Genomic DNA, 14,539 nt, shown 5'->3' with positions numbered 1-14,539 from the left:
CACTTAAAAAAATGTATACTTCAGTCACCAGATATTAACCATATTATAATATATTCGGATGGATGCTTTTATCAAAACCGCAATATCATATTGTCAAACGCATTACTATCCCTGTGTATTGAAAAAAACCTAACAATTGAGCAAAAATATTTAATAGTTGGACACACCCAAATGGAATGTGATTCAACTCATTCGATAATCCAAAGAAAAATAAACAATAAAAAAATTAATCTTCCTTCTCAATTCGTTGAATATGTAAACGATTCCCGTAAGTCTCCATTTCCACTCAACACCCATCATCTTACCCATTCATATTTTCTGGATTATGATTCTGTTCCTAAGCTTTACTCTTCCATTCGTCCAGGTAAAATTGTGATAATAAATATTTATGACCTGTTAATACAATCAAAAATATTTTACAGGAAAAAAAGCTGGAGATCCCACCGTTAACATGATTCGAGCATTGGGATACGATACGTCTGGAACTATTTACTTTAAAACAAACATTAAAGAGGAATATGCAATTCTTCCAAACCGAAAAGAAAAAGATACTTATAAAAACGAACCTGCTCCATTACATTCTCAGAGACTAAAAATTTCTAAAAAAAAGTGGGAACATCTCCAGGATCTTAAATCCTTCATACCAGAAGATTGCCATGATTTTTATACAAATTTGCCCTATGAAATTTAGCAATCAAACACTATCCTATACTATATTCTAATTTTTATCTATTTATGATATGAAATCTTTTTACTTTAAATGTTGTTTTTTTTTTGCTGAATTACTTTTTATGTTTTTTGTTTACTATAAGTATGTTAATAAAAAACAAAATAAAATAGTGAATCTAATTAATGAAGAACATTGGAAAACACTTCCTACATCGTAGCTAAATTGTTTTTATTGTAACTTACGCCCTTTTCGGATTCAGAAAATCTAATCCTCAAAAGGCGTAAGTTTCATAGCTCTGCAAATAATACAAAAATTCAAATTTTTTCTTCAAGTACTAATTCGATAGTGACAACTAAGCTTAACCTACAAAAATTTTGAAACAATTTTGTGTATTATCCATTTTCGGAAGTTTTTTGCTTCTCCTCTAAAATTTTTGAAATGTAAGTTACGCCTTTTTTGATTTCATATGACGATATATTCTTGATCAGCATAAAATTCTATATCGATTTAGCGATGTCCGTCCGTCTGTGGAAATCACTCTAGTTTCCAAACGAATTGGAGTAGATTGATAAAATTTTACTTAAATGTATATTATTTCTGCAGGACTTGGGCCATGTAGGTTCACGTTTTGGTATAGCCCCCATATAACGGTACCCCCCGATATTCGGTATTTTGATGATTTTAGCGACATTATTTACCGGAATTGTTTCAAATTTAGTATTTGCAGTTCGTAATGGGTACTACATCCTATACTACATCCTTTGCATAGCCCCCATATAACGGTACCCCCCGAATTTGGTATTTGAAGTTCGCAATGGATACTACAGCCTAAGACAGAAAATTGTCTATGCAGGTCCACGTCTTCGTATAGCCCCCATATAACAGTACCTCCCTATAATCGGAAAATTGTCTATGCAGGTCCACGTCTTCGTATAGCCCCCATATAACAGTACCTCCCTATAATCGGTATTTTGTTGATTTTAGCGATATTATTCACCGGAATTCTTTCAAATTTGCTATTTGAAGTTCGTAATAGATACTACAGACTAACACAGGAAATGGGCCATGTAGGTTCATGCCTTCGTATAGCCCCCATACAGCGGTACCTCCCGATAATCGCTTTCTCACTCCGGAAGGAGGATCCTTCGGGAAGAGATGAAGCACGCCCGCAATAGTTTTAGGCATGACTGAATAGAGCATACGGCGTTACTTGTAATATACGTGAAAGTCACTTCCTCGATAGTTATTGGAGGTGAAAAAAATTTTTTTTTACTCCAGACTTAAGCATTTATTTTTTATTGTTATTGTTACTTTTTCCAGTGTGCACTTTCATATAACTCTTACTAATCAGATGAAATACTCAAACTTTTCTTCTGTTTTAAAAATGTGATATCTGGATTGGGAATCGAACCGAGGTGTTCAGAGAGCAAAGCGGGCGTGCTTACTACTGCGCCACAGTGTCTTATATTCGTTGTTGAGTCAGGGTTAGGATCAGAATAAAAACCTTTAAGTCTTGAAATGGATCAACAAGAGATTTTTCTGATTTTGTAGTCTCTCAGTTAATAATTATATACCATTTAGCGCCTAATTTTGTGTGGAGTTAGAGTTTAGAGCAGTGAAGAAGCACACCTGTTGGAATCGACACAGCACAGCGGATGAAATTGACCATACCTTTCGTGTGAAATATCCATTTTCAAACACAATATATTACTTTGTTTAAATTTTGTGAATGAACGATTGATATTTTTTGATTGTCTACTTGGGCTTTTTGTTTTTTTTTTTTTGTGATGAAATTAGGTGAACCAAATTTTACCTACAGAAAAAATCTCCCTTTATTTATTTACGTGCGAAAACCAAAAATTCTATTTGTCTGCCATTTGCCTTGCAATTGGAAGAAAAATAAGTTTGCTGAACAGGCTAATAATGTTAAAGGAAAACTAGAAGACTTTTTATATAAACAATATTCTATGTGTATTTTGTGTTATTATACATATTCGATCGATATTACTAAGGAATAGTTAACTATTGTCATTTCATTATTGCAGTTGGAAATATGCACATCCGAGCTTCATAAGACCTTTCTTCCCATCCTTGAACGCGGATTGATAGAATTCCTTTTCTTATCACTTACATTTTTTACTTCCACAACAGTTGAGTTGTTATATGCATGCGGTTTATTTCTATGAGCTTTAATAATGCAATTTATGTATTCACATCACTGACGGCTTCGCTAATTTTTTCCGAAAGTTTCCTTTTTGCATTCAAATTGAATGGGCTGCAAAATTTCGTTGTTAATGGTGCAGGTGCAATGTACAAGTGACACCAAGAACATATAAGTGTCTCTTTATACCCTCCACCATAGTATGGAGGGTATATTAAGTTTGTCATTCCGTTTGTAACACCTCGAAATATACATTTTAGACCCCACAAAGTGTATATATTCTTGATCAGCATAAAATTCTATATCGATCTAGCTATGTCCATCCGTCTGTGGAAATCACTCTAGTTTCCGAACGAATTGGAGTATATTGATAACATTTTACTTAAATGTATATTATTTCTGCAGGACTTTTGGTATTGAAAATGGGCCATGTAGGTCCACGTTTTGGTATAGCCCCCATATAACGGTACCCCCGATATTCGGTATTTTGATGATTTTAGCGACATTATTTGCCGGAATTTTTTCAAATTTGGTATTTGAAGTTCGCAATAGATACTACAGCCTAAGACAGAAAATTGTCTATGTAGGTCCACGTCTTCGTATAGCCCCCATATAACGGTACCTCCCTATATTCGGTATTTTGTTGATTTTAGCGATATTATTCACCGGAATTCTTTCAAATTTGGTATTTGAAGTTCGTAATAGATACTACAGACTAACACAGGAAATAGGCCATGTAGGTCCATGCTTTCGTATAGCCCCCATATAGCGGTACATCCCGATAATCGGTATTTTGAAGATTTGAATGAAACCGTCACACGCTGCCGAATGTTGCTTTGCGGTATTTTGGCCCATTGCCGGCGAAGTGCTTGCTTGAGGTGATCGACACTTCAGTATTTTTTAGTTCCAACCTTGCTTTCCACAATACTCCAGACACAATAGTCCAACACAATTGTTATCCTGAGGAACCGCATTTTGTAACCATTCTTGGGTGGCGTGTGCTGAGTGCGATGATACTGAGTCCTGTTGGAATGTCCAAGGTCTGCGGCCAAAATGTTTGCGTGCCCAAGGCTTTAATACACCGTCCAGAATATTTTCGCGATAATATTCGGAATTTATTCTGATTCCACGGTCGATTAATACGAGCGGAGAGGGACTATCGGCTGTTATGGCGGCCCACACCATCACCAACCGAAGGTGCACATTTTCAGCTGACTTCTTTGGCAAGTAAACACGATAATTTTGTTTGTTTACAAACTGCTGGACAACGAATGTTTTCTCATCGGAGAAAACCAAATTCGGCAGTTCATCACAATTTTCTTTCTGTTGCGGCGTAAGTTCTTTCACTTTTTTGAAATTTAAATGGCTTTACCCCGAGCTCATTTTTCAATATTTGCCGAATGGAATATTGCAATATGTTCAGCTCACGAGCCATTTTTCGGCCACTGCGACGCGGGTTTCGATGAAGTCGCTTCTTTACTTTTCGAACCATTTCTGCTGATGTTGCTGTTTTCTTCCGTCCAATTCTTGACATCGGGCTATGCTACCAGTATCACGGTAACGAGCGATAGTACGAGACACATAGATAGGCACTTGTGGTTTTCTAGCCAAATATAGAGAAATCACACTATCACGCTTGAATTCCATCATTTATAACTTTTTTCTGGAAAATTCTCACCAAAATGCTTTTGTACACAATTTTTTAATCTCACCCTGTATGTTGTAGTCGAGAAATAGCTTTTTCTGTTTCCAGAAATTTGCAAGAAGTACGTTTTTTTTTAAATGGGAAAAATTGGAAGCGCAACGCGAAAATCGATTGCTACATGGTGTGGCGTTCCTATTTCCATTGCTTCTATGGATGGGTTTCCAGCTGCACCTGGAGTATATCTAGAATGACCTGCATCATATTTTCGATATGTTATGTCCTCGCTGTTCATCCTCCGCTTTTTGAGTTTATGGCTATCAACGGTTTGATAGTCTTCAGATGTCGCACCATCATCTCTCAACAGAGAAACATTTTTGGCACTTGGTTCTATGTTTTCTACGTTTGTATTTTTCCTAGATTCGGGGTTTCCGAACAATTTAATTAATTCGCTTTTCTTTCGTCAGCTTGTTTTTGAAAGGTGTTGTCATTTCAAAGAAATGAAGAGGGTAAAACAATATACACAGGTAGAAAAACCCATTTCAATCTCCATTGAGCTGTCGGCGATGCAGGTTGTTTAAAATATTCATATATCAAATAGCTTCCGTTAAATTCCGAGTAATTTCAGCTAAAATAATACCAAACGATAACTTGTAAACCCCAGCACAGGTAAAGCTAAAAACAAGGTAGTATAAACTTATCAATAATGATATGAATATTTCAAATCGCTTCTATGAGTTATGCGGATGAGCGGGATTAAAGGTTCTGTTGTCTAACACAGAGAGAGTAGTAAAGCAACGTACGGTCCAAGTTATGCGAACGTAGGCTCCAAGAAGAGTTGTAGGGAAAATCTTCAGATTACGAAGGCATTCCTCCTGCTGTCCGGGCCAAGCGAACGTAGGCTTCAATTCCCAAGAAGCGCAAGAATATATCTTTTTGACGATCCGTACTAAGCGAAATCCTTATGATCCTTTGGCAATATGCAATTCTAAATTAAACAGCCACTTTTGAAAAATCTTGGATGATTCTGTAGTATAAATATTGAAAGGGAAGTAAGAAATTTATTTATTATCATTTAGATAAATTCAAATATATATGTTTTATTTGAATTTACATCCTGTTTTTTGACAATTCGTTCGTAAATTAGTCTACTGAGAACGTATTTTAGTTTTTGGAACAAATGCTTTGAATGACAATGACATACACGCAAATGTTATTATAACAAAACAAACACGTAAAAAAGCTGTAAGTTCGGCCGGGCCGAACTTTGAATTAATAAAATCCGTTAAAAATTCTGTTAAAATCTTAAAAATACTGAACGTAGCCGTATATTAGGGTCGTGGGCCTGCATAGGCAACTCTTGTCATTAGCTATTATAATATTCCAAAGCGAAACTTGAAAAAAATCTTTTTATAATGTAGCTAAAATCATCATCATTATATGGGGGTTATACGAAGGCGTGGACCTGTACAAACAATTTTCTGTCATAGGATGTAGTATCTAGTATGAACTTCAAATACCAAAGTTGGAACAATTCCGGTAAATAATGTCGCTAAAATCATCAAAATACCGAATAATGGGGGCTATACCAAAACGTAGACCTACATGGCCCATTTTCAATACCGAAAGCCCTGCAGACATAATATACATTTAAGTAAAATTTTATCAATCTACTTCAATTCGTTCGGAAGTTAGAGTGATTTCCACCGACGGACGGACATCGCTAAATCGACTTTGTGGGGTCTAAAATGTATATTTCAAGGTTTTACAAACGGAATGACAAACTTAATATACCCACAATACTATGGTGGAGGGTATAAAAATACAAAAGAAAAAACGAATGAAAGAGATCTATCATTTTAAACCGAAATTGGCTGTTTGTTACAGAATTACGTTAAAATTGTATGTATATGATGGGGAATAATTTACATATGAACTAAGACAAACTATCTTTTTGTACACATTCTTCAAGTGTTTTCTTGACATTTTCAATTATATTTTACAATTTATTACAAATTGGAAATTTGGATTGTCACAATAAGCACAATTCCCAATGAGCTGTAATCAAACAATGTTCAAAATAATGGTTATAGAAATAAAAAAAGTTTGATAAAAACGAATACATTTTAACACGAATGATTCGATTGAAAGTATATTTTTTAACAAAAACAACAGGCTGTTGCTTTCCCATGTTGAAATAGAACTTTCAAGAAACTGTTGCCAAGGAGTTGGTTAACACATTATTGTTGCTGTTTGCGAAGCAAGTGACACTTAAAGCATAACCCCTCTTATTCCAATGAAATAGTATGCTAGTGAATGGTTGTTGATTCCATTAATTGTGCTAGGTGTTCAATATCAATGAATTTCAAATGCTGATGTTAAATAATGAACTCAGCAGTGTGTATCTCATAGCTTTTGTTTATTGTTGTGCTTAGCAAGGCGAGATTATTGGTCGAGAAAATGGTGTTCAATGTTTTAAGCCTAAAGTATAACATGCGCACAACCGGCTTGCTATCATAGCGGCCATATATTGTGACGGTACCATATTTTTAGATACAGTTTGGCCCAAACTTCCAGCTTCCTGTGCCTTTGAGTGTTGCTAGATTAAATGTCCTTCGATATTTCTAAGTCAAGTGTCTCTAAGTATGGTATACACTAAGCTTATGATGATATGCTACCTTTACTAAAATTTGCTTTTTTATTGTAAAAACATAAAAACTTAAGCGTTATTTAAATCAATTGGCTGAATCGTACTGTCGATGTGTTCTCATATTTTATGCACTAATTGGAGGAGAATCTCAAATATTAATTATTATTGTGGTTTTCCAGCCAAATATAAAGAAATCACACTATCACGCTTGAATTCCATCAAGAATAACTTTTTCTGGAAAATTCTCACCAAAATGCATTTGTACCCTTGTAAACAATATAATGAGCTGTCACTGGAATATTTTTAACATCTGTCGGACGAGTGGCTTAGAAATGACAGCAGTCTGAAGTTGGTTGCATTTTTTTCATCTCACCATGTATTTATTCTAATAGGAAAAGGATTACAACAAACAAAATAGAAACAAACTATCTTCAGAAAGAGACAAAGTCAAGTCGACTATTAATAGACTTAAGAGCAAAGCAAATGTTGAATTTCTTTCAATTTATTTTATTGGAAAAATGTTGTGCAAAAGAAGAAGCTGTAATAGGCTTTTGGAGGATGATCCCGATATGTGTGAGGATCCGAATGAATTGAATGAAATTCATAAAAAAATGATGGATACAGTCACTGAATGTTAAAGATATTTTTTAGCTTCTTTGTAAACCTCTTGTAATGATGTAATGACTTAATAGTTTGATTCTTCTTCACCTTAGAACGTTATTTCTTTATAAGGTAAATATTGTTGTTATGACTTCCACCTTCCCATTATTAACGGCTCACATTAAAACACAAGTTTAGACAACTCTACACTAATTCTTGCTAAAGTCATGGGACGTTTTGTTGTCTATTGGTCTTGAAAAAGCTTCCGACAGAGTAGATCACTAATTTTTAGCAAATAAAGTCGGATGTTGTCGTTCTATTTAATGTATAGAAAACCGTACGTAGTTATAAATGGGTCTACGTCAGATGTTTTATCAATACTTACATGACAATGATATCAAAATCAGAGTAGTTAATTTTTGTAAATAAAATGAGTGGATTTTTTTTGGCAGATTTGTATTTGTATGCAGCAGCAGATAGGTCTTGATATTGCTGTGTACTGCTGAAGAGTAGCTAAACAGTGGAAGAAGGGGTGGGAGAGTAAGAGGAAAAAGTGGAGAATAGGGGAGTATGATAATGTACAGAAAAAAAAACTGTTCAGCAAGAGTAGAATCTGCTCGATTTCGAAAGAATTTTGCTTCTACTCAAAAAAGAGACCTGTGTCAATCCCAACAGGTGCGCTTCTTCGCTGCTCTAAACTCTAACCCCACACAAAATTAGCCGTCAATTGATATATAATTATGACCTGAGAGACTACAAAATCAGGAGAATCTCTTGTTGGTCCATTTCAAGCGCTAAAGATTTTTATTCTGACCCTAACCCTGACTCAACGCAAAATTTCGTGAGGTTTGCGTCAAGATTGTGACCTGTAGCGTGATTACAAATAAAAATGGACAGACGGACACACATAGCTAAATTGAACCAGCTCGGCGAGATATCTTTGGCGGATTAGGTTGATATTTCCGCCGTTTACAGTTTTATTTAAAATGGAAAATCCAAAACCGGAGCCCGGACATAATCCCGATGGTCATTATCTCCATTCTGACCAAAAAGGTCATAATCCCCATAATAAAGGATGGAGTATGACAGTTTGCTGTGGGGACTACTTACAATAATTATTAAATGTAGTAAACTTGGGTTCGCGTTAGCCAGTGCCATCCATATAATAATGTGTGTGCGAAAACAACAGATTTTCTCCTCTGGGTTTGTCCTAGGTTAGGTTAGGTTAAAGGATGGGCGGTTGTACGAAGAACAACCACTCAACTCGGACACCTTTTGGTCCATTGAGTTCATCCTAATTAGGAAAACAAGAGAGTAGAATAGAGAGAAGAAAAGAAATGAATAGCTAAGAGTGAATAAATAAGAAATTGTATAGAGAATAGAGAAAATAGTAGGTTTGTGTCCACGGTGTGTTAACACATCGTCCCTAGCCATTTTAGTCGTCTGGCTAACTGAAGACTGCTGCTGGCTCGGTGTCGTAGAGGGAGGACAAATCCGGGAGAATTTGCCTACCCAGTAGCCTCTGTCTCCCTCCTATTAGAGTTGGACAGTGGCAGAGTAAGTGTTCCACCGTCTCAGTTTCTTCCTCGTCCTGACAAAGCCTGCAGTATTCAGTATCATCCCCTCCCCATTTGGATGTCATGGCCTTAATGTTGCAGTGTCCTGTAATTAGACCCACCACAAGTTTCAAGTCCAGCTTCGTCATGGATATAAGTGACCTTGACCTCCGTTCGGAGATCACCGGCCAGATATTTTTGAAGAAATTACATCCCCTTCCATTTAGCCAGTTTTGCTGAAATTTCCCAAAATAATGCTTATAAAGAACTTGGAAAAAGTGACATAGGGGTGGCTTCACTGAGCTCTCAATCTCTAGATCTACTGACTCAGATCCGCGCCTGGCCAATTCATCAGCAGATTCATTGCCAAACGATTTAGCCTTTTCCAGAGCATTCCTGTATTCCGGAACCGCCATAGATTTGATTGTAAAAGAATTCAAAGCCTTCAGGGCCGCTTGATTATCGTCATATATAGTCACCGGTCCGTTCAGTTCATTGATTCTATTTGCCAGCAGCTCTATGGCCTTACTGACAGCGATGGTTTCTGCCTGAAAAACACTACAGTCATTGTTTAATTTGAAGGATCGTCGAATGTTTCGACTTTCACAGTAGACTCCGGCTCCCGTTCCACTTTCCATCTTTGATCCATCAGTATAGACGACTATACCGTTAAAAGGTGGAGTGTCACGAGTCCAAATGTCTCTGTTAGGTATATGGATAATCAAGTAGTTCAAATCACTAGCTATAGCCTGATTTACTAAACTTCCCACATACTTGATAATGGCGGAGTGTACGAATGGCTGACTCGCCATTGACCCACAGGGCACACCTAGCAGCTTGTTCCTCTACAAATAGACCTAACGGTTTTAAATTGAGTAGGGTGTCTAGTGCGGATTGGGGTGTGCTCCCAAACGCGCCTGTAATTAGTAGCGATGCAACTCTTTGGACTTTAGGTGGTTTTCCCTAAGGAATGCCACCAAACAAGCCCCCCATAGGTTAGAATTGGTCGGACGACCGACTCATATAACCATTTGATTATGTGTGGCTTGAGACCCCAGGGGTCTAATTACCGCATACGATATCGAAAAGTTACGATATCGTAATCTAATTTTTGGATGACGGCGTTGGATATCGAGTACTTGACATGGAAGTGTCGAATGAAACCATGCGGGTTTTTTCCGCGTCTATTTTTGTATCGTATACGACATTAAAAAATGTTATAATTCAGATTGGAGCATAATTTGTGCATTAATTAAAAAAATGTATGTTTCTTTATAAATATTAAATAATTATTATGATTTGACACAAAAGCTTCTTTTCATTTTGCCGACTCTTCCAATCGAAATGTTATTTTTTTGTGACACAACTTCTTCTCCATTTCTTTTAAAAGTCGTTCTGCAGTTTTGCACAAAGGACTTTGGCTCAAACCAACCAAAAAGTCGTTCCCGACACAGAGCTGGAAGCTGCCGCTAGCCACAAGTGATAGTGTAGTGCTAACTGTAGAGTAGGTGGTACCGCTGTTGACGTATGGCCAGTAAAGTTCAGTTCTGATAAAAATATATTTAAAAGCTTCCTTTGAAACACGAAAGCGTTGTTTAAACATTCAATGTGAAGAAAAACTATAACAGCTGTTGTGGTTTATTCAAATGGGTATAATTACATATTTTTAGATTTGTTTTCTTAAGATGTTTACAATAAAATCATATTCCGAATCCGACGATGACATAAAAAACACAATTCCTCATCTATTTTTGCAAAATTTCACTTTTTCACCAAATAAATAACAACATGTTTTATTTATTCTTAAAGATGGCAAATTTGATATTGCCAAATGTAACAAAATCGATAAATTCGATACTAAATTACGATCGAATGCAATCATCCCAACAATAAATTCGAGTTGTAATTCATGTCGATACGAATCAGCATTCGATTGCGAATGCCATGATTAGGCCCCAGCTTTTTCCTTTAGAGTTTTTACAGGAATAAAGTGCAATTAAGCCCTTCTCCGCTCGCTTCTCTATGTTCCTCTTCCAGTTTAGCTTCTGGTCTAGGATGGTACCGAGGTATTTGGCTTCCGAGGAAAGGCTTAGCATAACACCATCAAGGATAGGCAGCGAAAAGTCTGGTATTTTCCTATTCCTTGTAAAGAGTACGAATTCAGTTTTTAATAGGTTCACGCCATTGCAGCGTACCCATCTGGAGAGTTTAACTAGAGCTCCCTGCATAAGATCTAAAACAGTTTTCGGAAATTTCCCAGCAATCAGCAAGACAACTTCATTGGCGTAAGCCAATACCTTTGTCCCAGGGGTATCATAGATCTAATCTCAATGTATAATAGTCTGTCCAGCGTTTTCAATAGAAATGATGAAAGACTAATAGGCCTGTAGTCCTTTGGAAGCACATGACTTGGTTCCCCAGCCTTGGGATTGTAAGTGACTGTAACTTCCCTCCACAGGAATGGAATGTGAGAGAGACGCAGGCAAGCCTTAAAAAAACCCTCCAGAAGTGGTATTATTACCGTCGATGCATGCTGTAGCATGGCGGGAATAATGCCATCCGGTCCCGGTGACTTAAAAGGTTTGAATGACTTTATAGCCCACAAAATCTTGGGAGCGCTTACAATCCTCTCAGTCAGACTAACATCCTCGACACCACGATGCTGACTAGACCGATCTACCAATTGGTCATTTACCGCATCGGAGCAGTTCGGAAAGTGAGTATTGGCTAACAGGTTGAGTGTCTCTAGACCAGTCTCAGTCCAGCTACCGTCATTCCGCTTTATGCATCCAATGGATTTGCGTCCTTTGAAAGCACTCTACGGAATCTGGAGGCAGCGTTGACATTTTCTATGGACACAGTAAAGCAAACCCAAGACCTTCGTTTGACCTCCTTGATTTCACTCTTGTACTTGTTGAATGCTGATTTGTAAGCCTTCCAGTCCGTACCCAGTTTGGTCTTGTTGGCCCTATTGTAAAGGCGTGTGCTTATCTTCCTGAGCTGGGCTAGGTCTTTCGACGACCAGGCAGGTTGGCACCTTTATCCCGGGAAGGTAAGCGTCAAGCTCTTTCATAGCTCCCAATCAGGACTTTAGTTAACAAATTAACGGACTCGTCCACATCGGAGGCGGAGTCTACTGGGAGATTACCAGTAGATCTCAGCTTCCATGCAATGTGCTCCGCAAATTTATCCCATCGAGGCTTTCTCGGGTTCCTATGCGGTTTTTGACGCAATCCCTCTACCGATGCCTGGAATGTTATCTTCCGATGGTCCGAGAAGGAACAATCGGTGGAAACTTTCCAACTCAGTATGAGTGACTCCCTCCCTCCCTATTCCTAGTTTGAAAAGTTGCCTCATTTCTCCTGTTACATATTTTGAGAAATAAATAAGGTTGTTAAAATAAAATCGAAAATGGACTCACCTCTTGTGTTCGTATCCTTACTGCGCCATTGAAAATGGTGAGCGTTAGAATCACATCCATCCTGGCGGGTCGGGGTACTCAAAGGGTAGGTAGATGGAGGCAAAAAAGAGTACCCTTCCGGCTCGTGCTTCCATCCTAACCGCCGTGGCGTCTCCTCCGCTGAAATTATTGGGGAAGATTAAATTTAAGTTCTTTTTAGCGACGATACACGTTTTAACCTTTTCTCCAATGGATGTGACATAGGTGATGTACTGCTCACTCCCTAGCCCAGTCACCCTATTTTTGACTATATAAGGTTCCTGGACCAGGGCTGTATCTACTTCAAACTTGGTGAGGGACATGAGAAGTTCAGCTGCACCTGCATTACAGTGGTGCAGATTAATCTGCACAACGTTAAGCAACAGTGGCTTCCTTTCTCCTACTGCGACGTCGGCGTTAGACGAAATCAAATCCATCCTGTGCCAAAGTGCAGATTCCCCCGCGAGCCTGAAGGTAGTCCTGGCCAGCTGTATCAATAGATACTTTAACGAGCAGGCGTCCCCCCTCCGTGCTTGAGTCGACTTTCCGTAATGAGGTTGGGATTTTGTTTTTCCAATATTGTCAGAACGCGTGTCGGATCCACTGAGGGTGGGTGGCACCCATGCTGTCAATATTCTCCTACAGGAAATTTCCTTTAGGAATACAGCAGCAAGTGCACTTCCATTTTAAAGCCCTTGAAAGCCAGCTACTGCGGTCACGAGGAAGTTTTTGGACTCCTCCTTTTCGCAGCATATCACCTTCACTCCTTTGTGTAGGATGTTCCCCCAGGAAAACCAACTCCCTCAGACGATCCTCAATGAGAAGACACCGACTTTCGCAGATTTTGCCTTCCGGCTCAGTTCGATCGATGACCGCTACACGGAGGTTGTCCGGGTAGGTGGTTTGAGAATGTTTCCTTTTCCTGTTAGGTTGGCTCGAAGGCTGCAGGTTGTCGGTTACAGGTTTAGCCTTATTCCAATCTCAGGAGTTTTACTGCTTCCCACTCCAGCTTCGTTCGTAGGTTGCCCCGGTCTTCCCGAGGTCTGTAAGGAGAGAGGCAAGTTCCTTCTCAAGAGAATATTTTGGCAGTTTCGGATGATTCTTTTCGAATTTCGCACTGCCTTCAGGTTCGTCTTGATCAGGGTCCTTTCCATCTCAGTGATCTGTAGGGGATCGCGGCCGATGAAGCTTTTATAGTACCTCACCGACTGTTGTAGCCCCTCCTTGCTTTACCCTCTTTCGATCCGGAGTCGTCGCGGTTGATAGAGGCACTAGTGCCACCTTCCACGACGCCTTCCTTGACCCGGAGGTTGGTAGCATCGGCGTGCTCCGATAAAATTCCTTCGCCGAGTATTGGCCTACCTGGGCGACGGTATGAGGAACCTCTCCAGTTTTCTGGACTGGTCCATCTCTCTCATATAAGGGTATGACGGTGGCGTCGTACCTCATCAAAGAGAGGTGAATCACTACCAAGACCGGATGGTACACTTTCCTGGCTAACCCTAAGGGGTTTGGTCTTCTCGAGAAGGGCGGACAGCTGTTTCCTCTGTCTTTGTATGCTTTCGCATACCGCGTCTCTGTACGTAAGCAGAGTCTCGTCCCCACCCATCATTGAGATCTCGTCCGTGGCCGCGTTCCGTGTCGGTGCCTCCGAAGAGGCGATTGAATTGTTGTCGGTATTTGTTTTGTTGTTTGTTGATTTTAAATTTTTCTCCAAGGTTGGACGTTGGAGGTGATGAGGTCCGCCACGACATAGCTTCCATATCATGGTAAGGACTTCCAACCGTTCGAAAACAGCCGGTACCCTGACTACAAACCTTG

General features: G+C 38.8%; 1 protein-coding gene across 4 annotated transcripts in view; it reads left to right on the top strand.

The window, feature by feature from the left end:
- The window catches only part of LOC101901484 (nipped-B protein), a 436,426-nt gene that overhangs the window by 322,188 nt on the left and 99,699 nt on the right, over window positions 1-14,539 (top strand). The gene's annotated exons all lie outside the window — the stretch shown is intronic.

Source organism: Musca domestica, unplaced genomic scaffold, assembly GCF_030504385.1.
Source record: "Musca domestica strain aabys unplaced genomic scaffold, Musca_domestica.polishedcontigs.V.1.1 11, whole genome shotgun sequence".
Lineage (NCBI taxonomy): Eukaryota > Metazoa > Arthropoda > Insecta > Diptera > Muscidae > Musca > Musca domestica.
The sequence above is the reverse complement of the archived record's forward strand: the minus strand, read 5'-3'. Positions and strand labels throughout refer to the sequence as shown.